We start from the raw sequence: 23,782 nt of genomic DNA, 5'->3' as shown, positions 1-23,782 counted from the left end.
ATATTGTTGTTTTATCAATATAATTAAGTAATATACTTACACACAGTTAACAGTAATCCATTCTGCAGTCAAGTCTGTGATAACATTGTATACTTATTTGTTTATTCAAATTTTTGGACCGTGTATATAGAGGACTAGGACTGCCAATGAAAAATAAATGACCTAAATTACAGTATGACCTTACAACAGATGAATGAGTGACCGCCCAAACAGCCAATCAGATCACTGTACTGAGAAGCCCTGTTGCCTTCTAACATTTTGAAATCTGTCAGGCTGAAGTTTCAGACATATAAAAACCTAATTTTTTTAGCACATTCCTAGTTTCTGTCATGGCACATGTAATTTGAGTATTAGGTGTCTTCAGTGACTGTTTAATGGGGCTTAATTTGCTTAATTTCCAAATATGCGATACGTGCGATGGATCAGACTTGATTCAAAAATAAATAGGTAAAAAAGTCACTTTATCTAAAGTAGCTTTTTTTTAATGATGTCACTTACATAAGAATTATGCTCCAACTTTGTTTTTCTTGTCCAGTATATTTCCCACTCTATAGGCAAATAAAAAAGAAAAGCTTTCTGTAAAAGAAGAAAAGTTAGCTGAAATGATTTATAAAAATGCATTTTAAATGCATGGACTGTGCAGAGTTCGGTTCATGTAGCTTAAAGTCTCTAGGTTGTTGGTGTAACAGTCAGAAATTTCATCTCGATAGACTGCTCTGTCAGTGTAATTAAGTTAAGAAAACCGAGTGGACAGATCACCTGTCACAACAACACAGACCAAATCCAGACTAGCAATCAGTTTCTGGATAATTAATTACAGTGATGATCAGAGTCTGGTCATGCTAAAGATTTCCACATTGCAGCCGAGGCTAATGAACCACAGTCATCTCAGCTTTGTTTACAGTCCCTGTGTTTGTAAGCCATAAAAGGATTTGTATATTCTGTTTACTGTTCCACATGTTTATCTATCTCGCTGTCTCTCTCCTGTGTATCCAGCTGTTGCTATCCCGTTCCACTCACCGCATTCTTCAGGACGGGGTGTGTGACGTGTGTGATGGAGAAGAGAAATGGACCTGCTAGCCCCCTTATGAGAGACAGATGGCTGATGGTGATGGACATGTAGAAAAGAAAGAGAGAGAAATGTATGCAAACATAGAACAAATACGTAGAACATCTGGACCGGAATAATGAGTAGGTGTTAAGAGAGTGTTGATTGAAAGCAATAGGCATCTCTTCAAAGCGATTTAACATTGACTTTCAGATCTCTTTTTCTCTCTCTTTTTTTTTTTTTTTTTTTTACAAAGACACTGATGGTTTTAATATAATTGAGCATACCAGCGGTATGAGGCGATCGTTTGGTGCAACAGTCTTCTTGTCTTAGAAGTCTTGTCATTATTCAGAAGAGGTGTGGCCAGGAAACCATGGCAATATTGGACATTTGGGAAGAGATGCGTTCTGGGTCACATTTGCCTCTATTAAAAGTGTAGCTCGAAAAGGAAAGGAAGCATGTTCTCTGGCACTTTCAAAAAGGCTTTTATCAGCATGAGTGTATCATGAGTGCTCCACCGAATTATGTCAGGCACACACACACACACAAGTATGGTCAAGGTTTGGCTGGTTAGCTTCAGAAGTTAGGTAGTGTTGGTATATGCCATATCTACATCAGCATGAGTGTATCAGGAGGACTTTGACACATACAGTACACACACAGAATATAGCTTATATAGCACATGCTTTCACAGATGCACACAAATACACAGTCCATGTGAGTGTGACAATGACACTGAGAGAGAGCATACAGAGAGAAAGTGCATTGTCTGGATTGTTTGTGTGTGTGTGTGTGCAGCTGACACTGAGCCAGTGAAGAATGTGGCAGCAGCATCAGCGTGGCAAGAAAAGCCTCCAGCCCTCAGCGGTCTGCTGTGCTCTCAGCTGACGGGGGGTTGGCTGTGTATGTGTGTGTGTGACTCTGTCTGCATGCTGAGTCAGTACAGAGAGCGTAAAGCCCTCAGCCATTCTACTCCATTTTCATTCTTTGGTGTCGGCAGACTCACTCTCGGGGCCATACGATCAATCACTATCAGCATGACAGATGTGTACGAGTTTGTGTGCTTGGTTGTCACGTGGTGTGCATATATGTGTCTATGTGCACTGTGACATGATTAGAGACCATTAAAGGGATAGTTCAACCAAAAATTTAAAGTCTGTCATTGTTTGCTCACTCCGATGTTGTAGGTATTTAGCATGTCATCCAAGCTGCTTTTCTGCAGCATTTTTAATTCTAGACATGTTTTTGAAAAAAAAATTGATCAATATACTCCAGTCAAAATGGAGTACTTATAGTTTTTAATGTTGTTAAAATAAGTCTCCTTTGCACACCAAGATTGGATTTATTTGATCAAAAATACTGTAAACACAGACATTAGTATATTTAAAAATGTAATCTATTCCTGTGATTATAATGCTGAATTTTTTGCAGCCATTTCTTCAGTCTTCAGTGTCACATGATCCTTCAGAATCATAACGTACTGATTTGGTGCATAAGAAACGTTTCTTATTATCACAATTGCAGTCAGTTTTTGCTGGTTAATATTTTTATTTAAACTGTAATACACTGCCATTTTAAAAGTTTGAGGTGAGATTTAAATAAATAAATACTTTTATTCAGCAAGGCTGCAGTAAATTGATCAAAGAGACAGACAGTAAAGACATAATGTTACAAAAGATTTCTATTTCAAACAAATGTCGTTCTTTCGATTCATCAAAAAAGCAGAGATCCTAAAAATCATGATTTCCAATAAAATATTAAGCAGTAAAAAAATTTTCAACAACAACAAGAACCATTAATAATAATTGAGTACCAGTAATATTTGAGCAGCCAATCAGATTATTAAAGTGATTTCTAAATAGAATCATTTGATAATAGCTAAATATAATTTAAATCGTTAAATTATATTCAAATATAAGCTATTTTCAATTTGTAATAATATTTTACAATATTACTGTTTTTACTGTCTAGTGATTAAATAATTGCAGCCTTGGTGAGCAAAAGAGACATCCGACAATTTTTTTTTTTAAACGTAATTATTCCAAACTTTTGATGGGTAGTGCATTGCATACAATTACTCGTACTATGAGCTGTGGCAGGTCACAGGTTTGAATGTTTCAGTCATAACGTGTGTGTGTGTGTGTGTGTGTGTGTGTGTATGTGTGTGTGTGCGCTGAGCGAGGACTCTCCATCCTTTCATCTCACTGAATCACTCACAGCTACATCAATCACTCCCTCTGACGTCTTCTCATCAACAAAGGGTCCAGCTTTGAATGATAAGATCTGTCCACACTCACATAAGCCTCTATAACATGACACACACAAAGAACAAACGCGCTGCCACCAAACACACACATACAAGCACGGACACACACCTACAAGTTCTTGATGGTGTAAGACTCTATGTTCTGGAGTTGTTATGATGCCTGCATTCTAATGTATGGGAGAAACCAACCCCCCCCCCCCCCCCCCCCATCCCCTTCATTAAACTCCCACTCAGCAGTGGCCATCACCATGAGCAGTTTCCATGGCAACATACCAGCAAACACCGATGGCAGACAAAAAAAGATCCCTCACGGGGCTTTGGCCATTTACTTTCGAAGAGGAACAGAGGAAGACTTTCCCTTTCTACTGTAATAGAGGTGTGACCAGAACTGGCATCTAAAGTTTTTAACCTCCCCATAGAAGAATTATATGATGCCATTTCTTTTTAAGTAAAATAAATGTGACGTATTATACAGTGGCCTTAAAAAGTATTTGGATGCTTGAGCCTCACTTAAACTATCTGAATGTCATTGCATTAGGAAGTGTCATCTGCAAACACATGATGATAGACCGTTTCTCAGAACTTAAGATACAGTATTGTTTTTAAAGAATTTTTCTAATATTTTGCTTTGTCAGTTCTCACAGCTGAGAACTTTCTGTTCATCAACAAATTGTTTTCAACACTGAGAATAATAAAGGTTTTTAGTTTTTTTTTTCTGAGCACTAAATTAATTATAAAAAATAATTGTGAAATAATGATTTCTGAAGGATCATGTGACACTGAAGACTGGAGTAAAGAGTGCTAAAATGTAGCTTAAAAAAAAAAAAAAAAAAAAAAAAAACTTTTATATATATATATATATATATATATATATTGAAGTAGAAACAGTTGTTATAAATGTTAATAATATTTAACAATATTACTTTTTTGACTGTATTTTTCATAAAATAATTGCAGCTTTTCTGAGCATAAGAGACTTTCAAAACATTTAAATGTTTTACCAACTTAAAATGTTTAAATTGTACATATGTGTTGTTTTATAATCTACTCTTTTATTCACCCTCGCATTGTTTCAAACCTGTATGACTTTCTTTCTTCTGTGAAAAACCAGAGATTTTTTTTTAAAATGTCTCTTTTTTTATTTATTTATTTATTTATTTTTATCACAATGAAAATCAGTGTGATTGAATGCATAATCAAGAACAGTTAAAAAATTGCTCAAAATATCTGCTTTTGTGTTTTGCAGAAGAGAAAAATGAGGTGAGTAAATGATCATTTTTGGGTGAACAGTTCCTTTAAGTGTCCTTTCTGAGGCCGTTGTGCTATATTGTGCAGCTTGGTTTTATATGAGTACATTTGATGGATTTATATCACAAAGAATCTGTTAACTGACTTTCAAGGAGCAAGTGAGACTAATGACATACTGTCTGCACAATTGCTTTAGTGCTGAGACTACACTTTGACGACATCTGTCCCACTAAGCTTGAGTTACAAGCCTCCGCAGTTAGATTTCAGTAAGAGCTCCACTCTTCAGTAAAACTAAACTCTGTGAGGTTGATTTGAGCCGTTGTCACCCTTTAAACAAACAGCATCTCTGTCATCATCGTAATCTGCGTAACCTTCTCGTATATCACGGCTAGTTCTTTCATGATGAGAGAGTGTGAGGCCGTTCTTGATGGAAGGCTGGAGTGTCATATCTCTCACGCAAATAGTTTACCATGAACTCATGAGTCACTTCCTCTCTGCAGGTGGACTCAGTTGGTGGATTCCAGAGATATCGTAAACTTCAAGCTTGCAGTTTGTCAGGCCGTGGATTTCAGACCTACACTAGTCAAAAATTATGAAGAACCCAATGCAATAGTGCTTCAGAAGCTTGCAGTCACATCTCAGACTTTGAAAATGTATTTTTTATTAGTCTGACAATGTTCCCAGACCATTCTTAGGAAACGGTGCCTAAAAGCTACAGGAAATAAATACTTAAATTTTATGTATTCGTGTTTTCTTACCTCAGGCCCAAAGTACCATGGTTGTAACCAGCTCATTGAGGGGAAAATTTCCCCGCAGTGTTCAGATTAGTGGTCAACCGACTTAGTTTTTTAAATGGCTGATACTTAATCTATTATCATCAAGTGTGTAGCTATAGCCTAAAATGCTAAAATGTGTGGTTGTAGCCTTATAAAGTACCACTGTCACTACTAACCCTAAAGTATAACTTAAACTCATCACAGTTTGTGAACTGTGAACAGATAATAGATGCTCTGGTATTAAGTAATTATGTAATGAGTGTGTTCTGGTAGTATTAGTTTTATGACTGAATATAATTAATACAATTGTTGTGCGTTTTGCCAAAAAAAAAAAAATTTCAGTTATAACAAAGGTATGGGGGCAATACAAGCCAATTAATGTAAATATAAATATTGATAATTACAGAGAGAATCTTTTTGAAGCATGTGGTGTGTCACAAATTCAGATTTTGATGCTTAAATAGTGTTAAAAAGTGTCACATTATAAACTGAATAGAATTTCAAATTCTGTATTTTCTCAGATATTTAAAAAAAGCGGGATTTTTTTTTTACATTTAAATTAACTTTTTTAACTAAATAAAATATATTAAATTGGCTAATATTGCAATGAAAAGAAAAGTTTTATTATAAAATATTTTTGACATTACACCACTAAATCTACAATAGAAATAAATAACTTTTAAATGTTTTACCTGTTAACGATAAATTAAATATTGAATAATCCATGGATTCTCAAAGGGCACCATTCCTTGAGAATAGTCTTCTCACTCTATACTTTAACAAAAAAAAAAGAAAAGAAAAAACACGAAAATAAAATTTCACAACTAAGAGACAAATATAAAATGTCAAAACAGGGGGTATTGGAAATAATTGTTACACTTAAAAAGATCATTATTTCTCTCCAGAGAGTTGCAAAACAGGAGTCTGCAACAATGTGTATCAAAATTATTACTCACATTAAGTTCTTATATTTCAAATAAATGGTAACTTTAGCAAAGGTCTGAAAATGAATGTGGGTTTAATGTTCCTATTTCATATTTACTGAACTTTATACATGATTGTACAATCTAAAGTTAAGAACATGCCAGTGGTTGCACATTGTAAACAATAGAAACTCTGTCTGTGCGGGCTTTAAATGCTCTTTTTTTTTTCCAGGTTTTTTCTGAACACAGCAGTCAGTTGTCTCAGTTTTGTCTTTTTTTTTGGGATTGAGTAATAGGGTTCATTGCGATGACTGTTACTGGTTTCAGTCGATCTGTCTCATCTTTTTTGAAACCATACGGCCTTCCCTAGGGTTCAGCTCTCCTGTCGCTTACAAACGCTGGCTCCCATCCCCTCCACAGCAAGCATGTGGAACATGTCATACAGCTTTTTTAATGGGAGTACGTTAAGCTGTCAGTCACTCACTCCCAAGGGGGTGTAACCAAGATCCCCCTTCCCACCACCTGCTGATCTCCCGTCCCGTCTCAGTGCTGTCCGGGCCTAGTGCAGTCCATCTCAGGCAATCCCTTTGCCTGAGACATGTCTAAATTAAACTTTATATGGCAGATTTTAAAATATCACTTCTGCTTGGATACAGGGCCATAAGACTGATGCACAACATCACGCGCAGTATATGCCACTACTCAACGATCTGTAAATCAGTGCAATATGCTTAATGACACACCTGGTGTGAAATGACACATTGAGAAATATCAGTGTGACACATTGGGCTGTGAATAGTATTTTGTGAAATTGTCTTTACATCACTTAGAGATGAACAATGTATCAGTACAATATTGGCTATTGGCCGATATTAGAGATTTTATTTATCAGGATTGGTTGATATAATGTTTTTAATTGTGCATGCTCATTACTGCAAAATGTTACATTTAAATTATATTTGACAATGTTATATATAATACACATACCAGTATACTACACACACACTATATATATATACAGTACAGACCAAAAGTTTGGACACACCTTCTCATTCAAAGGGTTTTCTTTATTTTCATGACTATGAAAATTGTAGATTCACACTGAAGGCATCAAAACTATGAATTAACACATGTGGAATTATATACATAAGTGTGAAACAACTGAAAATATGTCATTCTAGGTTCTTCAAAGTAGCCACCTTTTGCTTTGATTACTGCTTTGCACACTCTTGGCATTCTCTTGATAAGCTTCAAGAGGTAGTCACCTGAAATGGTCTTCCAACAGTCTTGAAGGAGTTCCCCGAGAGATGCTTAGCACTTGTTGGCCCTTTTGCCTTCTGTCTGTGGTCCAGCTCACCCCTAAACCATCTCGATTGGGTTCAGGCCCGGTGACTGTGGAGGCCATCATCTGGCGCAGCACCCCATCACTCTCCTTCTTGGTCAAATAGCCCTTACACAGCCTGGAGGTGTGTTTGGGGTCATTGTCCTGTTGAAAAATAAATGGTCCAACTAAACGCAAACCGGATGGAATAGCATGCCGCTGCAAGATGCTGTGGTAGCCATGCTGGTTCAGTATGCCTTCAATTTTGAATAAATCCCCAACAGTGTCACCAGCAAAGCACCCCCTTTTCTGCGTCACACAAAGACATGGTGGTTGGAACCAAAGATCTCAAATTTGGACTCACCAGACCAAAGCACAGATTTCCACTGGTCTAATGTCCATTCCTTGTGTTCTTTAGCCAAAACAAGTCTCTTCTGCTTGTTGCCTTTCTTTAGCAGTGGTTTCCTAGCAGATATTCTACCATGAAGGCCTGATTCACACAGTCTCCTCTTAACAGTTTTTCTAGAGATGTTTCTGCTGCTTGAACTCCGTGTGCCATTGACCTGGTCTCTAATCTGAGCTGCTGTTAACCTGCGATTTCTGAGACTGGTGACTCGGATGAACTTATCCTCCACTTTCAAAGTTTTCCCAATTTTTCGGACTGACTGACCTTAATTTCTTAAAGTAATGATGGCCACTCATTTTCCTGTACTTAGCTGTTTTTTTTCTTGCCATAATACAAATTCTAACAGTCTATTCAGAAGGACTATCAGCTGTGTACCCACCTGACTTCTGCACAACACAACTGATGGTCCCAACCCCATTTATAAGGCAAGAAATCACACTTATTAAACCTGACAGGGCACACCTGTGAAGTGAAAACCATTTCAGGTGACTACCTCTTGAAGCTCATCAAGAGAATGCCAAGAGTGTGCAAAGCAGTAATCAAAGCAAAAGGTGGCTACTTTGAAGAACCTAGAATATGACATATTTTTAGTTGTTTCACACTTTTTTTGTTATTTATATAATTCCATATATAATTCAACATGTGTTAATTCATAGTTTTGATGCATTCAGTGTGACTCTACAATTTTCATAGTCATGAAAATAAAGAAAACTCTTTGAATGAGGTGTGTCCAAACTTTTGGTCTGTACTGTATGTATATATATATATATATATACATACACACAGAGTGTGTGTGTGTGTGTGTGTACATATTGATATTTTAGTGAAGTGATATACAGTATATTCGATATTGGAAATGTAATTGTGTGTGTGTGTGTGTATACACATATATTGATATTTTAGTGAAGTTATATATATATACAGTATATATGTATGTATGTATGTATGTATGTATTTATGTGTATATATATATATATTCGATATTGGAAATTTAATTGTGTGTGCTTATCTGCATATATTTACATATATTATATTTGCCTAATATACTAAACTATATTAGAATGTATATGTATGTACTGTAATTTATATAGATTGTATTATGATTATATTTAATAATATCATTATATTTATATATTGTATTATATTTATGAATTATTATATTATCAATTATATTTATGATTATATTTACAAATAATTTAACAAAGTGCAATCCTACTGTAGCAGTAGTAGAATCTTTATCAAATCTCAAAATGAATATCGTTTTTTCATGCTGTACATCATGATGTTGACATTATTACTTCATTTGTAGCATTTAAATGGACTGCTTAATGTTTTGTTTTGTTTTTTTTTTTACATACTTTAACCCCCAATTTGACAGACAAGGCTTAAGCCTAGTCCCAGACTAAAATGTAAGTCTGAGCTGTTTCAATTGAAAGAAACTTGCACTGATTGATCTTATAAAATATCACTGCCTTTGTTTTGTCTCAAGACAGACACCAGTAACGTTTTTTGTAAGGCACATTTATAAAAAATAATTAAATGTCCTAATTGAACTATGGCTTAATCCTGGCTTAGTCTAAGCCCTGTCTGTGAAACCAGGCCTAAGTGTATCATGTTAGTATATTATATTCTAATTTATATTTTAATTTTAATGTGGGCTTTTTACCATTATCAGACATGAGATAAAATTAATTATCGGCTTATTTGCAACCCATAACCCGATTTATGATAATGTATCATGAAGACAAAGATTTTTTTTATTTAATATGCTCTGATGAATTTTGCACAATAATATAAGAACATCTATTAAAGTAATAAGGCTCAATTTTGCTTTCATGTTGATTTTATGTATAAAGAGCTGTCATTAAAGCAACATATATGTTTCACCCTCCCTACAGTGTGTTGTGTCTGTGTGTTCATGTGACTGTGGGAGCCAAGGGAGCAGAGGTGTCGGTGACACAGGGAGAGGAACGGAGAGAGAGACGATAGATACGGAGGGAGTGACATGGTGAGAACAACAGACCTGCGGGAGGGAGGGGGCGCATGGAGAGAGCGGAGTTCGATGAACAAGAGAAAATGGGGAAGGAGCGAGACAGGACCCTGGTGAGAGTGGCAGGGGGAGTGGTGGAAAATGGAGAGAGAAGGGGAGGGGGTGATAGTGGAGGAGACCGCCTCAGGGAAGCACAGACCGAGAGGAGGTGGTAGGGAAGCGTAAACGCTCTTTGTCTATGTCCTCCTCAGGCACTACAATAAGCACTCTCAGAGAGCGGGAGATGGAGAGAAAGGATGGAATAAAAGAGATAAAGAGGGAGAGAGAGAGAGAGAGATAAATGGAGAAAAAACTGTTAAAACCGATGAAGCCAAAGAATAAGTGACAAACGTAGAAGGGTGAAAGATACGGACAGTCACTGGGGAGAAAACAGAGACTGAGGGAGTTAAAGAAGAAACGGTGTTGGGAAAGCTACTTTGAAACTGTAGTTTGCCACGATACTCTGAATTTAAAGTCACTAGAGTCAAGCTGTCCTTTAGAAAAAGTATCTTTATTGCTGTTATTTTATTGTTAGTGTACTTTTTGCCCTATGGCAAACTGAATTTCACTCTTTTAATGTTTATTCATTTGTCTACTGGCATACTGGCATGTACAGCTGTGTTAGTTGACATTTCATTTCTACCACATTGTCATTTCTGCCACAGTGACATTTTATATAAGATCCATAGATCCATATATATATAAGAAATGTTTCTTGAGCACAAAATAATTTTTTTATATATACATTTTTATTCAGCAAATGCACCAAAGTAACTGTAAAGACTTTTACACTGTACTCTCTCCATATATATATATATGAATAAAAATAAGAATTTATAAAAAATCCTACTGACACCAGACTTTTTTGTGTGCTAGTGTGTCTTAAACAATTTACACAATATTTTCACACTTTTTGCATACTTCTTGGAAATAATGCATTGTATTAATAACCAATAATCAGTATTATAATAACAAAAATATCATAAATTTTTAGGACCTTCATTAAACTAAAAGAAAATAGTTGAAATCAGTTTGTTAATAAAAATCAGCTCTTGGGTCATAAAAGTGGTTAAAGTTGAAGAACCACCCTGATAAGTTGTTAGTGTTGCTTTTACTTGTTTACTCACTTATACAAAGATAAAGAAAAGTAAATAAAGGAGTGGGGACTTAAAGAAATAAAGACGGATAGTGAAAGGTGGAGAAAGAGTGAAAAAAGATTGAGTGCACTGCTGAGAAGAAAAATGTTGACTGAGTTTGTTTTGTCACTGAAAGCTTCCACCTGCCACTTCAGCAGTTCCCGCTCAACCGACTCCCCAACCCCCTTAAGCAAATCCCCGCATACACACACACACTGCGAAAACAGGCTTTACGTTTAACCATAACACAGGTGTGTCGGGGCCTGAGGCAGCACTGACTGACTGACAGACACACTAAACCAGTTTGCCGCTGTGCTGTCATTATCTCCTGTATAACCAACACGGTACGGCCCACCATCTGACTTCTGTAGGAGTTTATAGAGGCCTTTAGTATGTCTGCTTCAGGAGATCAGTGGCAAAACTGCACAGAAGGAGTGTCCTGTTAGCTTATGTAGTACAGTATTTGCTTAGTGCTGCTAGATTTATACCTTTTTTGATATTAATTATAAGTAGTGCTTGCTCACACCCATGCAAGAACCCAAACAATCAAAGTCTGATATTCTACTCCATTCGTAAATGAAAGTTAATGGGATTTTTTTTTCTGCCACTTATTTTATCATCCACCAGTCAAAAATTAGACAAGTAGCAGCATATATGTTATCATCACACATAACATAAGGTTCAGTGAATCGTGTGCAAACAGTTTTATAACACAGTTATAAACACAGAATACAGCAGATCATACTGCAGTCTATCAAAGGAGATACAAATTAAACAATCATAACCTTTGCAAAGTGGAAATGTAACCATTTGGGAATGTTACTGTTTTATTAGCACCATCACGATTGAGGAATCTCCTGTGGCTTCACTGTGTCTCCATGGAAACACTTCCCTCAAATGCTGAAGGGACTGTTCAGGTTAAAGGGCTTTGTTGATGTAAATACATTTTAACCCCCATTTCCCATAAAACAAAGAGGACAAATCCACTCATATGTGAAAGATTGAACTGAAAAAAAAAGTCAAGATTTGATGCATTTAATATTTTCCAGAATCCAGATTCATGAGCTTGCTCTTCACAGTTTGACGACCAAGTATATGTTAATTATATTAAAAAATTATTAATTAATAATAATTAATTAATAAGTATATATATAGATTGAATATATATAAATTAAATAATAAGAATGTTTCATGGCTGTGCTTTTTTAAATGTATTTTTGGTGTCCTTTTTGTGCACACAAATAAATTAGGAATGTGAACGAGTTAACTAGCTTTTATGCTTTTCCTCTTTCAGGCTGTCAGTATCGGTTCTGTTTGCTCCAAGCCAAGTCAGAGTGAAAACCCCGTTACGCTGTAAGTCTAAATCAATGACCGTTATCTCTCGGCATGAATCGAATGGCAAATTCGATTCAAATGAGGAACAATTTAAGATCCAGATGTGGGCTCCCCGGTGAATGTCTTTGCATGTGAGCTTTGCCTCTATTTCTTCATTTACTGGTGGCAATAAACCTTTATGACTGCAGTCAGGACTGCTGTGGCTTTAATGGCATGTGGCATCCTCTAAAATGGGCATCTGGTAATTTAGAAACGACGGAGGGGACTGCGTGGGTTGCTTTGGCCCATAATAAAGGCACCTTTAGAAGCCTTCGTCATATTGCCTGATCCATTATTTTCTTCACTATTTTAATTTTGCTCTTAATGATTTTCTAGAACCCGTTTTCCAATTTTAGCGTGCTGAGAGTCATAATGGATTTGAACAAGGTGTGTTCAGCACGCACTAATCCTCCCGAGCCATTTTTGACGGGTCCGTCACCAGGTGTGGTGTCAGAACGTGCTGACCTTCCACTAACGACCCGTTCGTGATGTAATTATAACACCAACTGTCCACGCCACCACTTGTTACTGTCATTCTGAGCCTCCATGTCCCAGCCGGTTACAGCTTGGTCTGTTTATTCCCACTCTGTATTGAGAAATTCTAATCCTGTTCCGCTCGTCAACAGTGTGGAAAGCACTGGATCATTACACCTGTTTAGAACAAACCTGCGATGTGGGCTGGGTGACCTGATCTAGTCTATTTCTCCAGCTCTTTCTTCCAAAAGTAACGTTATCGCAATAAGGGTGGTGGGTATTTTCTTTTCTCGTCTTTGCTTTGCACAAAGATCCAGCATTGGGCAGGTGTCTTCAATGGAGAATTACATCTTGATAGCCCCTTTAGGTGGTGGTTTTGTAGTAGTAGACATCAGCAGGTATGCACACACATGCACTGACCACACACACCTTATGTTATCAACTAGTACAGACCCCTAGGGATAAACACACACATATTGTGGAGTCGGGTTGGTGTGAATTTCCAATGGAAAAAAAAACAGCCTTCTGAAGGACCTAGCGAGAACACCTTTGGAAAGACGCATTCTACAAAATTTCGGCTCTTTTAATTGATGACCTGAATTCTTGAGTAAACAGCGCTTTGATTTACAGCTGTTTTTGAAAAATGACAGTGGAGCCAGAGGGCTGTAAACTGTTCTGAAGAACTGCACCCCCCCCCCCCCCCCCCCACAATCAAACAATCAGTCTGGAACGGCGGGCATGCTGAACGAGGCTGGCAGCAAAGCCCAGAGCAGCCGTTTTGCGGATTCAGAAACTAATACGATAGCCCCCCACACCTCCCCCTTGAGTTTCAGCCAAAACCATGCTGGCGAGAATCAAAACTTTCAGTTATTGACTCTTGCCATGGTTTGTTGAATATGTACATATACACCCACCATACACAAATTTCCATGGAAGTCATATGTTTTTTCGTAAAATAAGAAGCCTGAACCCTGAACCTATGCAAATAGGCATGTGAAAAGCACTAACTTAGCCGATATATGCGCGAGTTAGATATCAGAAGAAAATGATTCTTGCAAATGGCTACATGAATTCTTTCCCAATGCCGTTTTGGCCTGCGGGGTAATGTGAGAGATGATATGCACAGGAGGCTGTGAAAGGTCTCTATGTGCTCCGTTTATGTGGGGGGCAGTGCTCATAACGATTGATTTGCAGTATGTTTGGGGTTTCTAAATCTGCAACATGGTGTGTTTTATAACCCAGGGAATGAGCTGTGAGACTACTCTGAACCGAGGCACTTACTGTATTACGAAAAATTTATGAAACTCCGAATTTCATATGGAAATGTGCCAACTTGGCTGATTGATTTCTTTATAGATCCATTAGAGGTGATGATTTATGAGCATCTTGGAAGATCTCACAAATTAAAAAAAATTAGCCATGGACAACTGATAATGGATATTCAAAGTAATAAAACAACAACAAATAATGTTTATTTAATATTGGCAACCTGATGGAATCAAATAACAAGTGTAAAGGTTGTCCCGCGGGACAACTGCGTACTGTTCCGAGTAAACTGAATTTAAATTAGAATGCGGCACTGGGCTCTTGCTCAAGGCGACTATTCTCCTTCAGCAGCACCGTAGATGACAAACAGAAGGAAGTAGTATCAGGAGCAGACACTCGTCAATGCAAAGAAACCCTGACACTGCCTCCAATCATAGCGGGAGGAAAAGTCATACTTAGTCTGATAGGATTTGCCCCGTTTTCCACAAATCCCGCGGCAGTGTGGTGTAATTGAAAACAGGGGTGAATAATCAGTGAAACAACTCTGTTGAAAAGCTAATTGATCTCATATGCAAACAGAATTAAGTTAAAAGCTGTTGGGCTGTGTCTGGTGCTCTGTTACCCTCAATTCTGAGCCTTCACTTTCTCACTTTTCCAGAGAGAGAGGGAAGGAAATGTTCAAGATTCTGGACGAGGGACAGAGCGGATGGAGAAGGGGAAAGGCTGGATGGATACAAAGGGAGAGAGAGGTAAATCCACCCCAAATGATACATTTATTCAATTCAATATTTCACAAAGCTTGAAGAAAGTGGGTGTCTCATAATAGATTCACTTCATCAGGAACTCAAGTGCTTGAACGCAGGATCCATCTGTTCTGTGCATCGTCTGATTTCCCCCTCACAGCTCCCTCCTCTTTCTCTTTTCCTCCTTCACCTCCCATTTGCCCCACGTAGGCCTGATTCATCAAAAATTGTCTCTCAGGTGTGTGTGTGTTTTTTAACAGAACTGAGGGAACGTATAACTGTGTTTCATTACCGCTGTAAGAGACGTTAAGATAATCATTCAAATCGCTCAGAGTCGAACCCCACCCGGCTGCTAATTCAATCTGCCCACAGCAAAACATGCCAAACAACATCCATTATGGTCACACAGTTAATTGGCAGAGGGTGGGGGCTCAGGCTTGAGTCAGGGGGGAAGCGTTACAGCGGACAAAAGCAATCTTGTCTTTTCACCGGTTTGAGATGGTGGAACACAGCAATGCTCTTGCAATGTTTCGTATTGTCATTAGGCGACGGACAAAGACACACAGGACAATAATATAAACAGCTGGTGGGATGATGTTAAAAAATATGTTTCAGCAGTTGCATCAATAAATCAATTAAATCTTACAACCCGAATTCCGGAAAAGTTGGGACTTTTTTTAAAATTTAATAAAATGAAAACTAAAGGAATTTCAAATCACATGAGCCAATATTTTATTCACAATAGAACATAGATAACGTAGCAAATGTTTAAACTGAGAAATTTTACACTTTTATCCACTTAATTAGCTCATTTAAAATTTAATGCCTGCTACAGGTCTCAAAAAAGTTGGCACGGGGGCAACAAATGGCTAAAAAAGCAAGCAGTTTTGAAAAGATTCAGCTGGGAGAACATCTAGTGATTAATTAAGTTAATTGATATCAGGTCTGTAACATGATTAGCTATAAAAGCTTTGTCTTAGAGAAGCAGAGTCTCTCAGAAGTAAAGATGGGCAGAGGCTCTCCAATCTGTGAAAGACTGCGTAAAAAAATTGTGGAAAACTTTAAAAACAATGTTCCTCAACGTCAAATTGCAAAGGCTTTGCAAATCTCATCATCTACAGTGCATAACATCATCAGAAGATTCAGAGAAACTGGAGAAATCTCTGTGCGTAAGGGACAAGGCCGGAGACCTTTATTGGATGCCCGTGGTCTTCGGGCTCTCAGACGACACTGCATCACTCATCGGCATGATTGTGTCAATGACATTACTAAATGGGCCCAGGAATACTTTCAGAAACCACTGTCGGTAAACACAATCCGCCGTGCCATCAGCAGATGCCAACTAAAGCTCTATCATGCAAAAAAGAAGCCATATGTGAACATGGTCCAGAAGCGCCGTCGTGTCCTGTGGGCCAAGGCTCATTTAAAATGGACTATTTCAAAGTGGAATAGTGTTTTATGGTCAGACGAGTCCAAATTTGACATTCTTGTTGGAAATCACGGACGCCGTGTCCTCCGGGCTAAAGAGGAGGGAGACCTTCCAGCATGTTATCAGCGTTCAGTTCAAAAGCCAGCATCTCTGATGGTATGGGGGTGCATAAGTGCATACGGTATGGGCAGCTTGCATGTTTTGGAAGGCTCTGTGAATGCTGAAAGGTATATAAAGGTTTTAGAGCAACATATGCTTCCCTCCAAACTACGTCTATTTCAGGGAAGGCCTTGTTTATTTCAGCAGGACAATGCAAAACCACATACTGCAGCTATAACAACAGCATGGCTTCATCGTAGAAGAGTCCGGGTGCTAACCTGGCCTGCCTGCAGTCCAGATCTTTCACCTATAGAGAACATTTGGCGCATCATTAAACGAAAAATACGTCAAAGACGACCACAAACTCTTCAGCAGATGGAAATCTATATAAGGCAAGAATGGGACCAAATTCCAACAGCAAACCTCCAGCAACTCATAGCCTCAATGCCCAGACGTCTTCAAACTGTTTTGAAAAGAAAAGGAGATGCTACACCATGGTAAACATGCCCCGTCCCAACTATTTTGAGACCTGTAGCAGAAATCAAAATTGAAATGAGGTCATTTTGTGCATAAAATTGTAAACTTTCTCAGTTTAAACATTTGCTATGTTATCTATGTTCTATTGTGAATAAAATATTGGCTCATGTGATTTGAAAGTCTTTTAGTTTTCATTTTATTCAAATTTAAAAAATTTCCCAACTTTTCCGGAATTCGGGTTGTAAATAAGATTTTAAAAAGTCCCTGCACAGCATTTTTAGAATAAAATATGTAGTACTTTTTATATATAAAGGTTTTATTTGTAATTATTTTCTGCAATTTTAGATATTTAGGTTCCTATTAATCATATTAGTAAATATTATAATTGTGTTTCTAAAATATCACTGCGTTTGTAGCTTTTAAAAGTAATTAATCTGTTTAGAATTAAGATTTTAAATAATTTTAGTTTTGGAGCCAGAAAAATGCTGTTCTGGTTTAAAAAATAATAATAATTCTATGATGTAATTAGTTACATATTTTAAATATTGTCTTCAAAGTAGTTAGCTATTTTTTGTTAGTAGCTCTCACATTTGTGAAATATACTTTTAGAAATGAAATACTTAAAAATGTACATCCACCTTATAACTACAAGGGAAGGCCTTTTGTATTATTTTAAATAATTACTTTTAAATTCATTAATTTAAAACAATTTGGGTTAAATTTCTTGATAATACTGAAATGTTAAATTGCCAGGACTTAAATTCTTCAATCATTATACTGTGCCAATAACCCATTTAAATTAACTTGTGAACTGACTTTTTAGTTGCATACATAAAAAATATATAAATACTGTATATATATGTGTGTGTGTGTGTGTGTATGTGTGTGTGTTCCCAGTATTCATAGAATCAGTTTGTTACATTTTCATGTATTTTTTGTTGTTGTTCAACCTATTTTTATAGGCTTATTTGAACATTAATTCAACTCACCTGTTATGTTTGTTTATTTGACTTAAAATTAATTGTAATTGAATGCATGGAGATGGAAGTACCTGTGTTCCTGAAAGTTTGTTCAAAATGGTAAGGAAGCCAAAACACCCTTAAACAAACATTTTTAGCATTATTTATTTAATCTGTGTGTGTGTGTGTGTGTGTGTGTGTGTGTATGTGTGTGTGTGTGTGTGTGTGTGTGTTTTACATACAGCACATGCTGCAGGTTTCCATCTCTATTTGATCCTGGGCACATAGCCAGCTCTCTCCTAGGTCCACAGCTAAAAACAAACAAACCTCAGTGTACCATACACAGCTACAAGCAGCCGCCACCACAACCTGTTCGCCTTCCCCACCAGGTAGTCTAGTGTGCTCCAGCCCTGTCAAAACGTCCCGCTTTTAATGGCCATCCAACATTCTAATTCAGTCAGTCTTCTGACTCCTAATTTCCGCTCTTTTTCTCTTGCGCTTTCCCACCGTCTTGTGTGTCGGAGTGACAAAGGCCTTTGAACGAGGTTCTTAAATGTGAAATACTCCGTCATTCAAAGCCAGTGAGGACAAGGCGGTGTAATGTAGGGATGGCCGTAACGAGTGGAACGAGGGTGACAATTAAGACCAAACAAAAATAAAAATAGCGTCACTGCTGCCATGGTATTAAAAACGGTGACATTTACAGACCTGTATTTAATTACCAGCTCACGCTGTTCACCAGGTACCCCATTACACCATGTGATAAATCTTTTAAAGCTGGAAGTGTATGTGTGTGTGTTGGGTTGGGTGGTGTTCTACAAAGATGAATGTATATAGGCATTGATCAGCAAAATAAATACATGTACATAGGAAGAAAGAAAGACAAATATTTGGGTAAGGAGCAGGGAGCCCCTTGAAAGGTGCATGAATGCTGAGTGTGTGTAAGAGCGTTTGTTTTTGCATGGTGGTGGTGCCTATTGAGGGACTGTAGCTGGCGGCTATTCGCTGTCAGTAAACTTTCTGTAGATGCTGCTTTTCAGCACTGTAGTTCTGTTTTCAATGGAAGTGGAGTGGATCTCGCCTCCACTATTTTTTGTGCCAGAGCCAAAAGCATGGAGAACATTTTAAGCGTGTTCATAGGCTATCATCACCCATATGCTTGTGGTCTTGAATGGCACGAGCATGTCAGCTGTGGCAAGTGCTGGAATTCATTCAAGCTTCTCCGCATTCACGCATCTTGCGCTGGACAACAGATGGAAAATGTCTAAGTATGGAAATTGCATGCATGCAATTCTCTGATTCCTGTCATTTTGCTAAAAGGTGGTTCTAAATCCTTAAAATTTCAGTTCTTTTTAATAAAATATTGAATGTCTGATTTCCACACAGAGCACCTGAGATGCGTATCCAATGAGCAGATGTTTTTGTAAAACATATAAAGATGTGAGATAATAAATCGTAAGAATTTGAGAAAATCTAAAAAAGTGTATTTATAAAAAACAGCATGTACATTATGTACAGTCATATGCTATGTAAGCTGTCTCAGAATAATAGTGAGTTTAAAATTAGACATTAACTTACATTTGAGAGATATTAAGTCACAGTTATGAGAAATAGAGCTACAATTACTTTTTTCTGATATAATTACAAGTTTCTTTAACCAATAAAATCTTTTCCAGTGATGTTAAAAACTCATGTGTGCACATGAAGAAGAAAAAAACAGCTGTTCATTTCTGTGCATTATTTCATCTTTTATCACCCTTTTTCCTCACTATTATCTGTTGAATTCTTAGGGAGCGTCCCTCCTGCTGTACCCACCTGCCCCCCTACATATGCCGGGAAAATGAGAATAGATTGGCCCATCCGTGGATGATGCCAGGTGGCATTTAGACCCCCGAGAAGATACGAGTGCAGTCTATCTACCTCACGGTGACAGACGTTGAGCCTGGAGAGAGAGGAAAAGAAAAAAGGAAGCAAGTCGGAAAGGATGAAAACGGAGGAGGGGGAAAGCAGAAAAACCCTAGTAGGTCCAAACAAATGTGTTGTCCTGCTGAAGGCACGCTTGTTTTCTTGTCATTATCCCAAGCTGCTGTTGCACAGCGAGCCAGATGTACATGTGGGAGTACGCAAACGGGCTAGTGACAATAAGAATGCCCTTTTTTCCATTGCCATGTAATCTTAGCCTTTCCTTGTTTTGAAACCGTATTTGAGTTGGATTTGAAATCCTGTTAAATGGATTAGTGAACACTTATACATTCTGGAAATCAGGGAGCACAGATGTGATTTTGCAACACACATGCCTAAAGTATAATGTTCAGTATCACAAAAAAATCGTTTCAACTTGTACATCACTTTCTTTATTAAGAATTTCGGGTTGAATTAAGAATTTTTCAGGCTAGGTTCAGTCAACAGCATACATGGTATAATGTTGGTTATCAAAAAATAGATTCTGCTCAAATGTTTTCTTTTTTTTAAACCAAAAATCAAGGTTACATTGAGGTACTTATAAACGAAGTAAATGGCACCAGTCATTTAGAGGATTTAAAAGCATGAATGTGAAGTATTGCAATTTTATAAAAGGACTTACTTTTGTTAAAACTTGAGTTTTATTTGAGCTGCAAAACGATTTAGTACCAAATTTTTACAGTGATTTTAGGGCATTACCTTGTCGGGGAATTGCAGATAAAATTACAATTGTATACTGTATCTTTACAAAAGATAGGTAGTAAGCAATTTGTCATATTAAAATAACGTTACCACACATATTGTTCATATCTTGTGAATATACTTTTGAAAGAGCAAATAGTTTAATGTATTCATGTGTTAAAGAAAAGGAATTGAATTTTTGTGGTAATCAACATCATGCCACAATGGCTGTCACTTGTAACTTGTACTGTACCCGGAACGTTCCTTGAGTTTTGATGCTTTGTCAACAGGACAGCATTGGAAGTCATGCTACATTCTGAGCAAGTCAGCTCTTGCAATGTGTGTTGCAAAAGAATATTAATCATGCAGGGAGGATGGTGAAAGAGTGTCATGTCATTGTTTCCATTGTTGGGAAATACCTGTTTTTCATGTTCTGCAATCCGTTTTCCTCATTCAGAGCAAAAGCCATGACTTCCTGCCATCTGGGTAAGCAGTTTTTATTGTTTTCGAGCATGAAAACAAGAACTCTAATTATAGCATTGTGATTATACTACAGTATGCCAATGACCATGATACCCCTGGCACAGGAGTGGAACTGTTTCTACAGGCCCAGAATGACCCTTTAGTGGCTAATGTTACATGATGAGGCTTTTTCAGGGTGATTAATGAAAAGGATGGGGAGGACAAGAGATGGAGAGATAGAAGGTGAGGGAATGGGGGAAGGGTGATCGTGACAAATCGTTTGGGGGTTCTTCAAAACAACACTGGCAGATAGATGGTGGCAGTGTGTGTCTTTCATTATCAGTGACCCGCTGTTCAATCAACGCCAGAGAAAGACGGCCACAGTCCAGAGAACTGGGCTACAGGACAAAGTATCATCCCATCATCACTCAAGTCCCCCTCTCTTAACACATACGCGCACACACAGATATATCTTCTCAAACACTCGCCTCTACCCCTCAAACGACCCCACACACATTGATGAGATGTGAGGGTTCTGACCCCAGACTGGATGTGCCCTCTTACCCCTCAGGACCCAAAGAAAGGGCGCCATCCATGCAGGTGCCATGGTAACACTGTCGTGGCAGGTCGAGTCTCATGAACGATGATGCTGGTGATGTCATTAACCCGGTGGGAGGAGCATCCCACCAGTTTTCCCATAATCACCAGCTGCCTCTTTCCATTAGCATTCAAAATAATTCCTATTGCTTTAATTCCTACCGTATTTACATTTTTTTTTACAACTTTTATACATAATCAAGCCCCTTACAGCATATGTAACAATACTTTTACTGTACTGTGCTTTAAGAATGCACTGTGAAAAAATTTCAGTTGCAGCCTTATATTTTAAAGTAGAATCTAATTGGCTGTACAAATTATTTAAAATTATATTAAACAGACTTAAAATATCAAGTGAATTCTCATATAACTTTAAAAAATGAAATTGGTTAAATTAAATTGATGAGTTAAAGTTATGGAAAACCTTGTTACTAATTGATCATATAATTTTTTTTTTTTTGCAGGGGACTGCAAGATGGATTATATTTAAGATATATATGTATATTAATTTAATAGAAAATTATAGTAGTAATAATAATAAGATATTTTGTCTATTATTATTATTATATAGCTTTTTGAAGACTCTGCTTGCAAAAAAACTTTTCATTATTATCCTTACAATTATTCTACTGACAAAAAAAAAATTAAGGTGAATACATGTAACATTACTCTTACAGTTGGTAGAAAAATTACACTGTCAGCTTAATACAAAATAAATATTCTCCAGATAATATGTTAATATGGATACAATGTTTGCTTTGGCTACAGAACAGTGACAACATAAAAGCCAACTATTTAATAAGGATCCTTATATCATGCTTAACATTTATCTCAGACAGAAGATAAATAGGTATATAATTACTCACTCTTTCTCTCTCTCTCTCTCTCTCTCTCTCTCTCTCTCTCTCTCTCTCTCTCTGTGTGTGTGTGTGTGTGTGTGTGTGTGTATATGTCCTGGCACCAAAAAGCTTGAAAACCCCTGTTTTAATAAACCAAGATGAGGATGAGACAAATGTTGATGGAGGAAGGGTAGCAGGCCAGAGACCTTCTCAGATGTCATCACCAGCCTCAATCGGGCACATTAACGCTGATAGGCAGTTGATTCATAGTCAGATTTTTCTAGAGAACTTTTCGCTTGGCTAAACATAAATTAATATTAAGGGAGCTTATATTAGCAGTGTACAATAAGTGGAACAAGGGCCAAATAGTGGAAATGGTTTGAGGCAGAAAACACACACAAACAGGCATAGGAGAAGGAGAATATTTGTGGGCTAGCGCTGACTAGATATGGTGATAGATTAAGCACTGTGCCACCCTTTGAAGCAGGTATCATCATTCAGAGTGGCAGCCGTTCGGTGAGCACTATAGGACTACCTGCTGAGGATCCTGCAGTAATACAGCTGCTCCACATAATCATAATCTTCATTACACCGCTAAAACAGCCAAAGAAAAGAATAAAATACATGGAGAATAGCAGAAAGAGTTTGTCAGACGAAATGGAACGTCCAGAGAATTATGTATGACATTTAACAAACACCAAAATTGTAAAGATTTGGCATAAAGCAAATGCAAGAGGAAGAAATGTACGAGGAGAAAGATGGAGCTCTCATCCTCTCAATCTAGTAGCGAAGCTGTGGAACAGATGCTAGTAGAAGCATTAACAAAAGAGCGGAGCTTCTGACCGCGAGCCCCTGCGCTTGGCAAGTCCTAGAGGTAATAATGGTTAGCAACCTGAAAAATGTTCTTATCTGAAAAAAGCCCCAGACAGTAATAAATGAAATAATTGTACTAAACACATTAATCCATGTCGGCGGCCCCAGGGGGAGGGTCTGTGAGTGTTAGAGGTAGTGAATGGCACTAACCTGCCAACAAAAAGAGTCTCTCTCTCTCTCGTTCTCTCTCCCTCTCCTTCTCAACCCTCTGCAAACAGTGTATTTTTTGCCCTGCCTTTCGGGAGGCAGGGGTCGTTATTAATCTTGCTGGCTTGCTTAGCTTCAGGCATCACAGCAGGGCAGCATCTGGGAGTGTGTGCGCGAGTGTGTGTGTGATGAGAGTGTCTGAGCCAGGATATGGATAATGCATGGGCAAAGACTGTGTATGTGTTTA

At 37.6% G+C, this 23,782-nt stretch overlaps 1 long non-coding RNA gene across 2 annotated transcripts; it reads left to right on the top strand.

Moving 5' to 3' along the window:
* The first annotated feature begins 9,900 nt into the window (after positions 1-9,900).
* On the top strand, positions 9,901-21,840 carry LOC132122407 (uncharacterized). Of its 2 annotated transcripts, XR_009426374.1 has the most exons (6): positions 9,901-9,996; positions 12,448-12,506; positions 14,926-15,016; positions 19,765-19,994; positions 21,075-21,103; positions 21,174-21,840. It is a non-coding gene; the product is annotated as an uncharacterized LOC132122407 (long non-coding RNA). The 2 variants fall into 2 exon arrangements; XR_009426373.1 differs by having other exon boundaries at positions 21,075-21,840.
* The last annotated feature ends 1,942 nt before the right edge of the window (positions 21,841-23,782 follow it).

Source organism: Carassius carassius, chromosome 40, assembly GCF_963082965.1.
Source record: "Carassius carassius chromosome 40, fCarCar2.1, whole genome shotgun sequence".
Classification (NCBI taxonomy): Eukaryota; Metazoa; Chordata; class Actinopteri; order Cypriniformes; family Cyprinidae; genus Carassius; species Carassius carassius.
The sequence above is the reverse complement of the archived record's forward strand: the minus strand, read 5'-3'. Positions and strand labels throughout refer to the sequence as shown.